This window comes from Rhea americana, unplaced genomic scaffold (assembly GCF_003343005.1).
Source record: "Rhea americana isolate MKP2758 unplaced genomic scaffold, rheAme1 scaffold_16, whole genome shotgun sequence".
Taxonomy (NCBI): Eukaryota; Metazoa; Chordata; class Aves; order Rheiformes; family Rheidae; genus Rhea; species Rhea americana.
In genome coordinates this window covers 7,307,521-7,320,959 of record NW_028185705.1, presented here as the reverse complement: position 1 = coordinate 7,320,959, position 13,439 = coordinate 7,307,521, and positions in this window count along the sequence as shown.

Below are 13,439 nucleotides of genomic sequence, written 5' to 3'. Positions count from 1 at the left end.
GGGAGGTGTGCGTGTTGTGCACGCATAGAGTGCAGGGGGTGCACGCGTGGGGAGGGGGTGTGCGTGTTGTGCATGCACAGAGTGCAGGGGGTGCACATGTGTGTGCTGTGCGTGCACAGGGGGCTGGGTGTGCACGCGTAGGGTGGGCAGCTGTGCGTGTTGTGCGTGCGCAGTGCAGAGCGTGTGTGTGTGAGGTGCGGTGTTGTGCACAGAGGGCGAGCAGTCAAGTGTGTGCACAGCCTAGGCTATAGGTACTGTGAACACAGGCTATAGGGGCTGTGCACGCGAAAGCGGCAGGCTATAGGGGCTGCACGTGCACAGCGCAGGCTGTAGGGGCTGCGCACACCGGATATAGGGGCTGCCTACACGCAGTGCAGGCCATAGGGGCTTGCACAGGGTGCAGGCTGTAAGAGCTGTGCGTGCACAAGCTGTAGGGGGTGCTCGTGCATACAGGCGCTGTGCGTGCACAGGAGATAGGCGTTGCCGCCCACAGCGCAGGCTGCGGGGCTGCACGCACCCTGTGCACGCTGCGGGTGCTGTGCGTGCGCAGGCCGTGGGTGGTGCGTGTGCACGCGGGCTGCGGGGGCTGTGCCCGTGTCCGGTGTAGTGCCCGAGTCCGGGCTGCAGGGGCTCTGCTCCGGTACCGCAGAAGCAGCTGGCAGATGCTGCCCCATTGCAGCGGTCCCCGGAGGAGGCGATGCAGAGAGAGGGAGAAAACCGGCTCTCGAAACGCCGCGGGGCCCCCGGGAATTCAGGGGGATTCCCAGGACAGCTGCAGGGGCAGGGGCAGCGCTCAAGGCACGTGGGGTCGTTGCAAACATCTGTCTGCCTGCACTGGAGAGGCCTCAYGAACCGCAGGTGCATGCGGCCAGACCCCGCGACGCTGTAGGGTCGCGTGTGCTACAGAAAACGTGGACTCACGTTATAGTCCACCCCGCGCGTCGCTGCTGGAGCGCGGCCGTGAATTATTTACAAGCTTGCYGGAGGGAACTGTTGCCTGCTGCATCTTTGATAAGTGCTAATATTTGTTACGTGCTTCTGATTTTTTTCGTTTTTCATCTAAATCACTGGCTTGTAGTTCTGCCGTGTTTCAGACTAAAGCAAAGGCAAATCCGCWTTTCAAGCTGGGCCGTTCCTTTGCTCTCTGAGCAGGCCCTTCTCTGTCTCTGCTTCTTCCTGGAGTTGCAATCCTTTTTTTTATCGGTCCCGTGATAAGGAATTGCTTTGATGCTCCACGAAACGCTGCATGCAGCTCTTCCGCAGCAATGTTTATGTTATTTGCCTGTTGGACTTTGTGTTTGCTCAGAAACCTATTAATTAGGTTTCCTGTGACAGACTCTTTTTGGCCTCTTGCATATTTTCCTTTGGACTCGTGTCCCCAGATATATTTCTTGGGTAATGTGCTCTGGCGCTTGTTTATGCTTCGCGTGCCTTGTTTAAGAAGAAAAAGGACAGTTGYTTTTTTTCCTGATAAGTAAGGCTGATGTTTCATACACACCGGCACACATAAGGGAGCGTTACTCGTGTGAACAGCGGAGCTGGGATGCAAAAATTACTGTATTGAGTCAGATCCCATGTCCCGTTATTGCATCTCTGCAGCGTGCGGTGCAAGGTGGAAACTATGTGCAACTCCCCAGTAAGTAGATAACCCGACTGCCACGTTAGCTCTCTCGCTAATCCCTAATAAAGATCATTTTGCAACCACAGCTTGAGGTCTGCATCTCTTCCAGCATTCACGTCGTTCTTACCTATTCCAGCTCTGCCCATACAAATATTTGTTCCCTGTTAGCAGTGCTCAATTTTTGGCATCCATGTGACACTGGGGCAGCAAGTGCTGCCGTTGCGTTATGTGCTGCGTAAAGAATTTCATTCTACTGTTTCTGCGTTTGGCACTTTTTAATTGGCCCCAAAGTAAGTTGTTAGGAGTGATAAGGGAGTAAGAAAGTTGATTTCTCATTTTCCTGAGGTGTTGTGTTTTGTTTGATAGGTGTATGAAACAGCAGTTAACTAAGAAACCCGGCATTTCTTGTCTGTAAATATTTGCCTGCATTTTGCATATCTGTGCGTATTTAAGCAATAAATGGGACTAAGGGAGCCCAGCTCCRTGCACGTGATGCTGAACACGAAAAGGAGTTCGGGGAGAATATTTGTATCTCGAGTATTTTATGCAAAGAAATAAAGCCTCGTGCAGCTGACGCACTTCGCTTGCGGCCTGCGCTTGGCGTCGGTGATCGCGGATCTCCAAGGGAGGAAGGGGAAAGGGGCAGGTCGGCCACCCCCGACGGCGGCCCCGGGACCTCCGGGGGTCTGCCGAGAGCGGGGCGTGGAAACGCTCTGCCCACCAAGGACGTCCCGTGGTGCTACCCGGGCGTCCCGGGCTGAGCGCGCCCACCACCGCTGGGGCCGAGGGGACCTCCTCGCTTGCTGGTGCCTGGTTCATCTCAGCAGCACCAGCCGTGCCTCCTCTCCACGCCGGCGGCCGTGCTGCGACGCTTGGGCAGTTGAAGGCCAACGCATTTGTTTCAAGGCTGTTTTAACTTAATTTCTGGAAAACGTGGTCTGAGTTCATTCCTCACCCTTCACTACTACACACGTTGACTGCAATACTAAGATCTGCCCTAGATCTGCCCTAATTAACGTATGTCTCTGCATAAACCTATGGCGCGTCAGGATGCCCTGAAGGACAGTGCTTCACGTAATCCCCGAATTAAGGCTCTTGCAGCATTGAAGTCTGTTAATCAGTGTGTTGTAGCAAACAGCCATTTTAGAGGGGTTTATTAGCCTGGGAAGGCGCCGCTAAACAGCATCATTAATTAGCRGTCTGAAAAGCTGTTAGTACGTAATGGCCATGAGAAACTGAAACGGCAGGTAGCGGTAAGACGGCCAAGGAGCGTCTTCCTTCGCCGGGTCCCCTCCGACTGGGCAGGCGCGGGGTGGTTGCAACCGCCCGGTTGCAACCCCATTAGCCCCAGAAAAGCGCRTTTGTAAAGATGCATAAACACCCACGGAGGCAAACGCCTGCCTTGCGCTTGCACCTCGCAGACAACCTTTCGTTTCAGAGGTTGTGTTGCAGGACCCTCGGCTTTTAACACYGTCCGGTGGGTAGAGACGTTGCTAAACGCAGGGTGGGAGGTCGAATTTCAAGGTGAGCTCTGTTTGCTGCTTCTTTTTTCCTAAATGCAAAATGGCCTTCAGAAAATTGGTACTCTAGGCTTTCCGTTTGGGGCTGGTGCACTTTTTTTCATATACCGCAGAGTACCTAGGATATAACTGAGCATTTCTCTTGAGAAACAAGGTGAATACTTTCCCGGACCTGGCCTGGYGCTGGATCCAGCCCTTGCTTCCCCAAGTGAAGCACAAATATCCAACCTCTTCCAGACTGACATGAGATCTTTCGTGGGATACGGGCACAGGTTAAGGCTTTTTAAGATGCCCTACTGCATGCAGAAATCCATGGATCTTTCTTAAGCTCTGTCCTCTCCAGCTGTGTCTCTATATCTGCCTTTGTTTTTAGGTAATTTGGGCTCYATACGTTCACCCAGCGATTGCTTTTCTTGTATGCGGGTCCTTCTGTTGGGTACTTCTCTGTTGACTGTGATTACTACCATATCAACTGAAAATGCGCCTTTACTATATAATTAACTTTATCTGCTTTGCTGCAATGACTCTYGCCGGTAATTACACACACTTCAGCTCTTTCACTGCCTTTCTAAGACTTTAAGAAGCACTGATTACTCTTGCCCAGTCTCTGTCCAAACTGGAGGGTTTTCACACGTGTACAATTATATCTTTTTCCTTGCAACGTCCCCGCTGTAATCTGGATATTGATTATACTGCRTATAATGCGATCTTTAAATAAACCATCTGTTTGGAATTCATTGGGTTTTACACGTGCTGATAGCAGAAAGCTAATTTATATCTTCAGGTTGTCGAATGGTTGGTGTTTTAGTTAGGCCTTTTTCCTGGGATAATTTGCAATGGAGAACAGGGATTTTGAAATCTTTCTCTATTTCTGTGCTCTTGGGATTACTCAGTTTTCCTCTCGTTTAGCTCAGGCTTATTGGCCTTTTTCTATGCTGTCTTATCGACTTTTGCTCTCCGAGGATTTTGTAAAAGAGWGGATTTCTGAGGAAAGAGTCTCGTGATTATGCTCTCCGCCCGTCACCCTGCAGGAAGCTACTCTTGCTTCCTTGTCCTGCACGTGACGTGTAGTAAATCCCAGAATGAGGATAATTCTGGGATATGCACTCCCAGCGAGCTGCGTTCGCATGATGSGCAGCGCTGCGATGCATTGCCCCATCACCGCTCACCCGAAGTGCTGCTGTTCCACAAATACGTAGGTTACCRGCACGAGAAACTTCAGTTTGGGTGAAAATACCTGGGTAATTACTTTAGGATTTTTWTTTTTTTAATAAGTGTGCAGAAAATTCCAAACTCCTGGAGTTTGGACTCACATGGTTGCGCGCAACGTCCCAATGTTTTCCCCAGCTCCGTGGAAATTCTGCTTTACCCTTAAACCGAGAGATCTGGCTGAGCACGGTAGGATACTGGCAGTTCAGATGCCCRGGAACCTCCCATATCTTTATTTCTGCTCTGTGATGAGTAAACGAACACAGAAATCTGTGTTTTCCAAGGAAAGACTCAGCCAGTTGGCTTAATCTAGTTTTAAGCAGCAGAACTTAGCAAACAGGGCACTTCCCTGTTTCTCCGTTTTCCTTGGGCAGGATTGTGCCCCGCTATGTCCTGCCGGGGCTGCAGGGGTGGGCTGTCTTCGGTTCAACCTGCGCTCTTCTCTTCTCTTCTCTTCTCTTCTCTTCTCTTCTCTTCTCTTCTCTTCTCTTCTCTTCTCTTCTCTTCTCTTCTCTTCGAAGAAGCTGTATCTGACCCCCCCCCAAACTTCAAGTTCAGAAGACTAATGCTGCTTTTCTTGGAAAGAAAGAGCCTCCATGCTGCAGAGGTGAAGGAAACCCCCCAAGAGGATGGGCATCATGGCCCGAGATCAGCTGGGAAAGCTCCGAGGTCGGAGAGAAGGGACTTAAGGAAGGAAAGCAAGGCTTAGCCCGCTGTGAGACGCTGACACTGTTAGCGGTATTGGAGTCAGGTCARTAACTTTGTCGTATATTTAATCAAACTCAGCTGCATTCCTTCTTCACCGTGTAAAAAATGTGCAATTAGCTCCTTTTGGTGGCCTTTTAACAGCTCCGAAGCAAAGAAACTTCTGCCCGGACGATGTTTCAGGGCCCTGGGCAGCCTTGCCTGAGCTGTGGCCGTCGACTGCTCGCTGTTAACTGCAAAACCCTGTYAACCCTGAGCCCCACTGCATGTGCGGCTTGACGTACGTTTTCCAGGTGTAGCTCGGGTCAGATGCCGTTTAGCCAGCAGCCTGGCGACTCAAATGACGTCTTCGACCGAGGCCCTGGCCTTCAGTTAGGGTAAACCTCTGAGAAACCCGGTCATCTTCAGTTTGATACGTTAAGTATTTGTTTTATGGCGGCCTCTTTCCAGTTGTTTTTTTTCAGTTGTGTCTTCATTGGTTTGCAGGCGAATACACACGTAGCATACGGATATACGTAGACACGTGCGCACGCACACACAGATACGTGAAGATTTTGGCAGTCTTGCTGCTTCATTTCCCTTTCAGAGCATTTTCCCCCAGAGCATTGAGCGCACCGCCGCGGGGACGGGCTGGGGGCCGTCGCCTTCGTCCCCCCCCTTTCCCACTCTCTCCATCCCGCCTCTAGTGACTCACAGCCGCTCCTGCGCCTTCGCCTGGCACAAGCAGCTCCTTGCTCTGGTGCAAATAACTCCTAGCTTTCTCTATGACCTGCTCTGAATCCTGCCAGCGTGCAAAACCTGCTCACCCTTTCCRTGCTTGTGCTTTGTTTTTTTCCTTAGTTAACAATTTTCTTCCACTTTTCCATATGCYGGTTCCTCTTGTTCCTACCTACTCACTTCGTTCCCTCCCCCACCTCGGCTTCCTCTCTTGAATCCGCTTAAGAGCGATGCAAAACACACTGCGTGAAGACGGAAGCCCAGAGAAATATTTGCCCTGGCTCTCAGCAGCCCCGGCAATGCCAGTGCGCTCCGGGACGGTGGATGCTCAGCCCTGCGGTAACGCGGACCTTTCCCGTAACTTGTAAAATTCGAGTCTTTCTTGCAAGCTACAGTCAGAACGATTGTCAGCTCAAAGAGTGCCTTTTAACTGAATTCAAAGGAGTACATTCAGAGCAGATTTCGAGTTTTGACTGTGATAAAGCTAATTAAAACTAGCAGGCCATCGCTGAAACAGAAACCATCCAACCTGCCACAGTATTTGAAGTGATGTTTTAAGGAACAAACATCACAGATCAGAGAGAAAAGCTTCGTCGTCCAAAGCCATCATCTTTTGAAGCATTCTTAATTAATYGCTGGTAAGATAAATGAAAATGAAGGATTAGGGGAAGGGGGGAGCCTTTCAGACAACCTGCGTGGAGAACATGACTGGCGAAAGGCGCCCTCGGTGCTCTTAGGTAAAGGCTGTGCATGCCGAATCGCTCCGAATTAGCAGCCCACGTGCTGCCACCTCCCAACCCGCTGACTCGCCGGCTGCTGCCGTGCGAGGGGACCGGGAGATCCCACCGCAAGTAGTCGCTGAGTGATGAGTGCTACTGCTCTGAGCAGAGAGCAGCTCTCCAAAGCTGCTTAAGCGTTTATTCCTCCCCGCAGCTGCAAGAGTCCTCTTGCCCTAGCCCAGCGTGTGCCTTGGCAACAGTTGTCGCCGCCGTGGCTATGGGGTCGGGGGAATAGCTGAGGAAAATGTCTAAATGCAAGCAGAGGGCAACGCATCCGTGTTGGCTTTGCTGTAGCAGATGGGCTGAGCGGGGGGTTATAGCGGAGTCCTTGTGTTCCAGGGACGCAAGTGCTTCGGTTTGCTCAGGCAGCGCCGTAGGACCCACAGTCCGATCCTTACGGTACGTGTCGCTCAGCGGCGGGTGCAGCCCAGCCACGCTGCGCCTCGGGGCTGTATTATATTATTTATCCGGCATTTCTCGCTGTGACCTGGRGTTGCTGGGGCAGCGAGAGAGGGGCAGTAGCCCTTCGCCGGCTGCAAACCTTCAGCACGCTGCTTATTCGGGCCAGGGCGCAACACGCGCACAGATGCACRGCCCTTCTCCCTGGTCCAGCTGTGGCCACAGCTGTCTGTGAAGGACAGCAGTAACTAAGCCCCTGRAGTCAGGGCAAGCAGGAAACCTGCCCAGAAAGCGAAAATCCAACTGTAAGAGCAGCTGTCTRGGTGAGCTGTATCTCAGAAGCTGCAGCAGGAGGACTTTAAGGAAAGGAGGCAGTGGCGGACCGGAGGATGGGGGGGCAAAGGGACCAACCCTTCGCTTGCCTCCCTCCAGGTGCTGCAGCACTGCCCGGGGCTGGAGCTGGGACCCCGAGAACAGCAGTGGGGTGAGCACGAGGGGGAAGAAAAAGGAGAAAGCACGGGGTGGGGGTGGGGATATTTCCTTTAGCAGAAGRCTATGCGTAGCGAGCGCTCTTGTTTTCAACAAGCTTACAAAGCTTTCCTGAAAGCCAGGGCCTTTTTTTTTCCTCTCATCCTAAACACATGTGGTATTTTTATTTCATAATTCATGCATGTTATGTCCAGCTTCCAGAAAGCCTTTCACATGAAAAGATAGCAAAGGSTTTTTTTGGATGCTGAAGTGAACAGAGTGGAAGTAATCACGAAGCAAAATGCTGAGGTATTTGCTCTGTGCGAAGAGACTATGCGGCATCCTGGCTTGCCTGAGACACAGCACCAGATTATAATCATACGTGCAGATCCCTCATGCTGGGGCAACAGGGAGAGGAGCCAATCTCTGTCTCCATAGAGCTGGAAGAAATCTCTGATATTTCTGTTTGTCTGCAGAACAGCTGGGGGCTTCTCAGACATGAATCTAATTAAGCATATTCCTCGCCACAAACACTTCAAGTCCTATTTCTGAGATCTGGACGTCGTTCCAAAATGAATCCTCAGGAATATTGCTTTCAGGCAGCATGCTCCTACTCCAGCACTGAAAGGCTTTTTTTATTTTTCTATTTTTTTTTCCCTGGGCAGAATTATACTACAGTCCTTCCCCGCTCCCCCCTGCCCTGCAAACGCCGGGATGCTTCAGCCGCTTCCCCGCGTCCCCCGGGTKCTCCTCGCCCCTCCGTGCTGCCTGCCCGGGCGAGCTCAGCCCCCGCGAACACCTCGCCCCAGCCCAGCCCAGCTCTGTGGCTCAGGTATTTGCAGGCTTGCAGCYGCTTTGCTTTAAATCCGTGGTTTCAAGCCAAAGCAAGAACATTTTCATACAAGCGCAAGTGCTGCGCAAGCCTCAGGCGGAGCAGTGGTGGGATTTTAGCAGTGCCAAGCTCAGGCGGGTTTTTCAAGGCTGCTGCTTTTAAGGTCACTTATCTCTTGATTTCTTGCAGCTTTGGAGGAATCTTTTCCTGCTGATAGTCCAGGGAATAAGCTCATCCCAAGAAAATTCCAGTATTGGAATTTACAGCTTGTATCAATCTGTCTTGTTTTCTGCTGCCCTTAGTTGCATTTGTAATCCAGCCGATGCCAAGTGTAAGGATTACAGGMGCCTGGTCCTTGTCTTCAGGTCCTGCTCTATGGTGCAGTTAAAATACACCTGTGGCAGGGATTGTGCATAGAGCCACATGCCATAAAACCATCTAATATAACTGGAAAAAACAGATAAGCTTTAGGGCTCATAAAGTCTTTGTTGGGTCTCTTAAATGTGATGTTATTTGTCTGTGCTCATCAGACGGTTTGATTTATATTCATTTGCATGTACAAAGTATAGGTGGAAACAGTACATTCTCCTGATATGTTTTCACTCTTCCAAGAAACGTGATGGAAAGCAGAAGATGTGCTCATCTCTCTCTCCCTAGTGGCATCAGTAAATATCACACATATCAGATTAAACCCTTGACATTTTTCCAACAGTGTGAAATTTGCTTGAAGATGTTGGAAAATGAGTTATAGATGTGAAAGCAAGGCCTGGAATATGAATGCAAACATGTTAACCCTAAAACCGATGTAATTTGCTCTTGCCAGTATCCCGGAGCTCCCTCCTGCCACCGGGCAGCCCTGTGCTGTGAGCCTGGGAACGCTGCCCAGCGGGTTGCTCATGGAAAATATACTTTTCCTGTAGCTGGCTGATACAACCTGGAAAGCCAGCATCCCTCCGGGATTGCAGCTGTGTGATCATCCACCCACAAAAACCAGCCAGAAAGGCCCAGGTTAGGTTTTCTGGTTAAAAAGAAGTCAGGTTTTCGGTGTTGCGTGCAGGACTGAATTGCTGATCTAGAATCTGAGCTCAGGCCTCAGATATGTTTGATAAGAAAGCTGTTTTATTTTAGATCTTTTCCTTCTTCAGAAACCCTTTAGCAGGTTTTCAGATGCTTCCTTTGGTGGGCTGCAGCTCAAACGTGGGCCAGGTGAAGGAAGTCGGACCTGCCCTTCTTGCATTCGGGGTCTGTGGSCCTGGTTTCTGAGACCGGAATTAGCGGAACAAAACCTGGGAGATAGGAGGAATATTGTGCATTTTAAGGAACAATCTGATTTTGATCCAGGGGAATCACGCCAGCATTCAAAGCTTCTCAGGAGCTATCCCGTCGCCACTCTGAAGATGACCGAACTTGATTGCAAGCGCTACTTGTGCACGTGTTCTGGAAAACTGCAGTTACTTACGAGCAGTGGAAGTGCTGCATCCGTCCAAGTTGCCATGGCGATGCCAAGGCTGATGAGGAGCCGGGTTAACCGCTCCGTGCTCGCCGGCGCGCGGCCGCCGCGTGCGGCGCGTTGCTCAGCCGTCCTTGGGGGCCCAGCATGCCAACGGCGGGATGAAGTAGCCTCCAAAGGGGCAATATCGCTGCAGGGGTAGATGGTCGCTCGTATCGGAGCATCCGTCACTTACTGGGTGGCTTGTGTGCAAGATTATTGAGGCTACCAGGAGCTACGGTGAAGCCGGTGAAGACCTGCATTTGCACATGGAGACGGGCTAACGGGGAATTCAGCACGCCGAATTTCCACCCCGAGTACCTGGGGAGCTGTCCTTGCTGGATGCTCTCACCTCGGCCGTGCTGAGCCGGCCGGAGTCATTCGTGGTGAGCTGCAGGGGCTGCGGTGTGCCTGGGCCCTTGGCAAAGCGGGGGCAAACGTCTCCGGGATTATCCCGCGGCGCTGACAAAGCTGCCGTTTCAGAGTTCGGCAAGTACCGCGTAGCTTGAAGTACGGAATTAGCATCATTTAGCTGAGAAGACATTTATTCTGTGGCACAGTAAAGGTTACTGTTTGGCAGCAGGTGGCTTGCTTTCATGCAACAGATATTCTGTCTTTACTAAATAAACATCTACCAGATGACAGAAAAGGTGACGCAGTTGACACACAGCTAATCTATTCTTGGATCTTGCGCCTGGGGACACGGCTTCACCGCACCGTCGCGGGCTGCAAGCAGGTACCGTTTCCCAGGCAGGAAGGGTTTGCACTCTTAAGTCTGACTCAAGGYGGCTCCACGTCCTCTCTGCACGCTGTCGCCTGTGCAGCTTCCCCTGTCTTAGGCTGCAGCGTGTGCTCAGCCACCGTCCGTATTTTGTACGTGCCAAGAAAATGCGGCTTCTTCTGCCCGGCGCCGCTCGGTGATGAGGACAGTCATCTCCTCGCAGAGCAAACTGGCRGGCAGTTGTGTTGGAGGCGTATCGGCTCTGCGACCACGGTAGTCTCGTTTGAAACACAAAGCTGGTGCAGTTCTTCCAGATTTCAGTCATCCGACTGAAGGTCAGGAACACTTTCCTTTCGAAGGCAGTATGGAAACAGGGTCAGAAGAACGATGGATAAATAGGACAGAGCATCAGATGAAATGACAGGAGACCTAATTATGGGATTGGAGATGTGGGCTGAAGTAGGTGAAAATCTCTCAGGAGCTTGTATCTCCTTGTAYTTTTACAAGAACTTGAAATGCTCTTTACTCTTGTGGCCTAAACCTTTTAGGAAATTGGTATGATTTCAGTCGAAAGCCTGAGACAGGGACCAAAYGGCCTTGGAATTAAGCAGCACATTGCAGTTGTCTAAGAGCAGCTGGAGAAGCGTTAGCGTTTTCGTCCCGATACACAGGGCTGGATGGCTGACCTTGAAACTATAGATGAAGCAAAAAGGAACAGTTGAGCTTGCTTTCCACTTTTTCAAAGTGGACTTTGCAATCACCACCACWACATCTCCAACAGTACTTTCTGTCATCTACCCACTTCATGTGCTTAATTTAGATGGACCAAATTACATGGTACAGAAATACTGTGTTACTATTGCAGCAGTAAATTCATCCTCAGCTGCTTGCCCACTTGAGTGAGTGGCAAGGGCCACGTCTGAAGAGTCCCAGCCGTATTTGCACGCGTCACGTTGAACATCCGTGCTTCTGCTTAAGTGCTTGCCCACCTCAAAGTTCAGATTTGCTGGTGCCCGTGCTGTTTGCAAGCACCAATGGATCAAGCCTAGCGTTAAGCTTCCCTGTCACAAATTTGGCTGCAGCCAAATTCAGGCTGCTGAAAGCTTGAAATAGAGAGACCCAAAACTTGAAGGAGTAAATTGAAACGCAGGTTGAGGTTGCATTAAGAAAATGTCCCTCCACCCATCGTACGGTGCTCTGGGGGGAAGAATAAGGAGCGCGAGGGAGCGCGCAGCGATGCCGAAGGAGCCGCGGGTCTCTCGCCGTCCCAGGTCGTTTCAGCGAAGCTTCGCTGCTCACGGGAGCCCGTCCGCGGCAGCCGCCGCGGTGCGGAGGCCCGGGCGAGCGGCCTTCTGCCGTGACTCACGGAAAGGCCCGGGCGAAGAGACTCTCCTGTTAACAGAAACGCGGCGCCCGGGGCYGCTTTCCCGACGCGAATCCGCCTCGCTGCCCCTACCCCGCGCCGCGCTGCGCCTCTGCCCTGCAGCCGGGCAGGGGGCTTTGGGCGCTGGCGGGCAACATGCTGCTGCTGGCCGGCAGTTAGTTTGCTTGGTCCTTTGCTGCAAAAGCTGGCAAAGCGCCAGTGAGAGCAAGGCATTACTCGGCGGGGATGTAGTCTGCTCCCCCTGCTCATGAGGCTCTTCCTTTCCCGAGGCGCTGTGAATAAATAACGCAGGATGAAACCGAAGCCAATGTGGCTATTGGGACTCGTAGATGAAAGCGCATCAGGAGCTGATTTAGATCTCGGTATTCTGACTCTGATTTAATGTGGAGAGATCACTCCTCGAGCACGACGCGCGCGCCGCGGGAAGGGGGCATCACCCTGTCCTGGGGACCGGCTTATATCTTCTGCAGAGCGTCGTGGGATCTTGCTTCGCATTGGTGAAGTTTGATTACTGCCTTATCATTCRGAGCTCGAGGGACCGAGTCACGCTGTTATTAAAACGTGTTATTTCCTCCTCACTGTTCTTCATAGAAATGATGGAGGTGGCGATGCAGAACTCAGTGCGTGGATGTGCGTGCACGTATGCACAAGAGAGCCTTGTGCTTGCTCCTGGAAAATTCATTTAGTGCTGGAGCACCCGTTCCCCAGCAATGTCTGCTTCCCTTGCCTYTTGCAGTGAGTAATGGGCTATGAAGATGTACGGAGCTGCATGCACTAGAAATGGGAAACTTGCAGTTGTTCCAGGACAGATACGTGGTTCCTTTGGCAATAGAAGTTAATGAAAAGTCTTTCAGCTTCTCTCAGCCACACCTGCTCCTACAGCCCGCTGGATCCTAAAGCTGCACGGATCAGCACTCTGCATCCCCTGGGGATTTGCCCCATTTCTGCTGCTGTGCTTGTTTCTAGCTGGGGGACAGAGACAGGGGAAAAATGGCCCTTTGCTGGGGGTGTTCATATGTCCTGGCTATTCCTAGGGGAGAAAAAGAAAAAAAAAAAACCCTATTGCAAAGGTGCAGGGAGCTTGCTAGCAATGCTGAGAGGAGCTCTCAAAGCACTGCCAGCACATCCCAGTACATCCAGTCTGCCCCAGTCCTGGGCTGGGAGCAGCGCAGGAGTCAAAGCTGAAGGCACATTTTTCTGTGGTTTGTTTTGCTAAAACCACAGCCTTTAAATGCCTAGTGCTCTAGAAAATCAGCTCGCAAGGGATTGCTTTGTGGAGCTTTTTGCTTTCTCTGACCAYAGCAGAATGACAAGCTCCCTTCACCAAGACCTGTGGAAACATTTCAAACTCCTCACCGTGCTGTTAAAAAATTATTCATTAGGAAGAAGAGATCCTGCTGTGATAGAGATTGTTTCACGTGAGCAGATTTGGGCTTGCTAATGAGTGTCTTCCACTTCCAGCCGGCTCTGGTCACACAAAGGTTGCTCTGATTATCTTACCAAAAGCTGTGCCCAGGTCACACCAAGGGAAAATTGTTTCTATGGGCAACAGCTTTTTTATTTTCACCGTGAACAAAACCTCAGCCCTCCAGAGA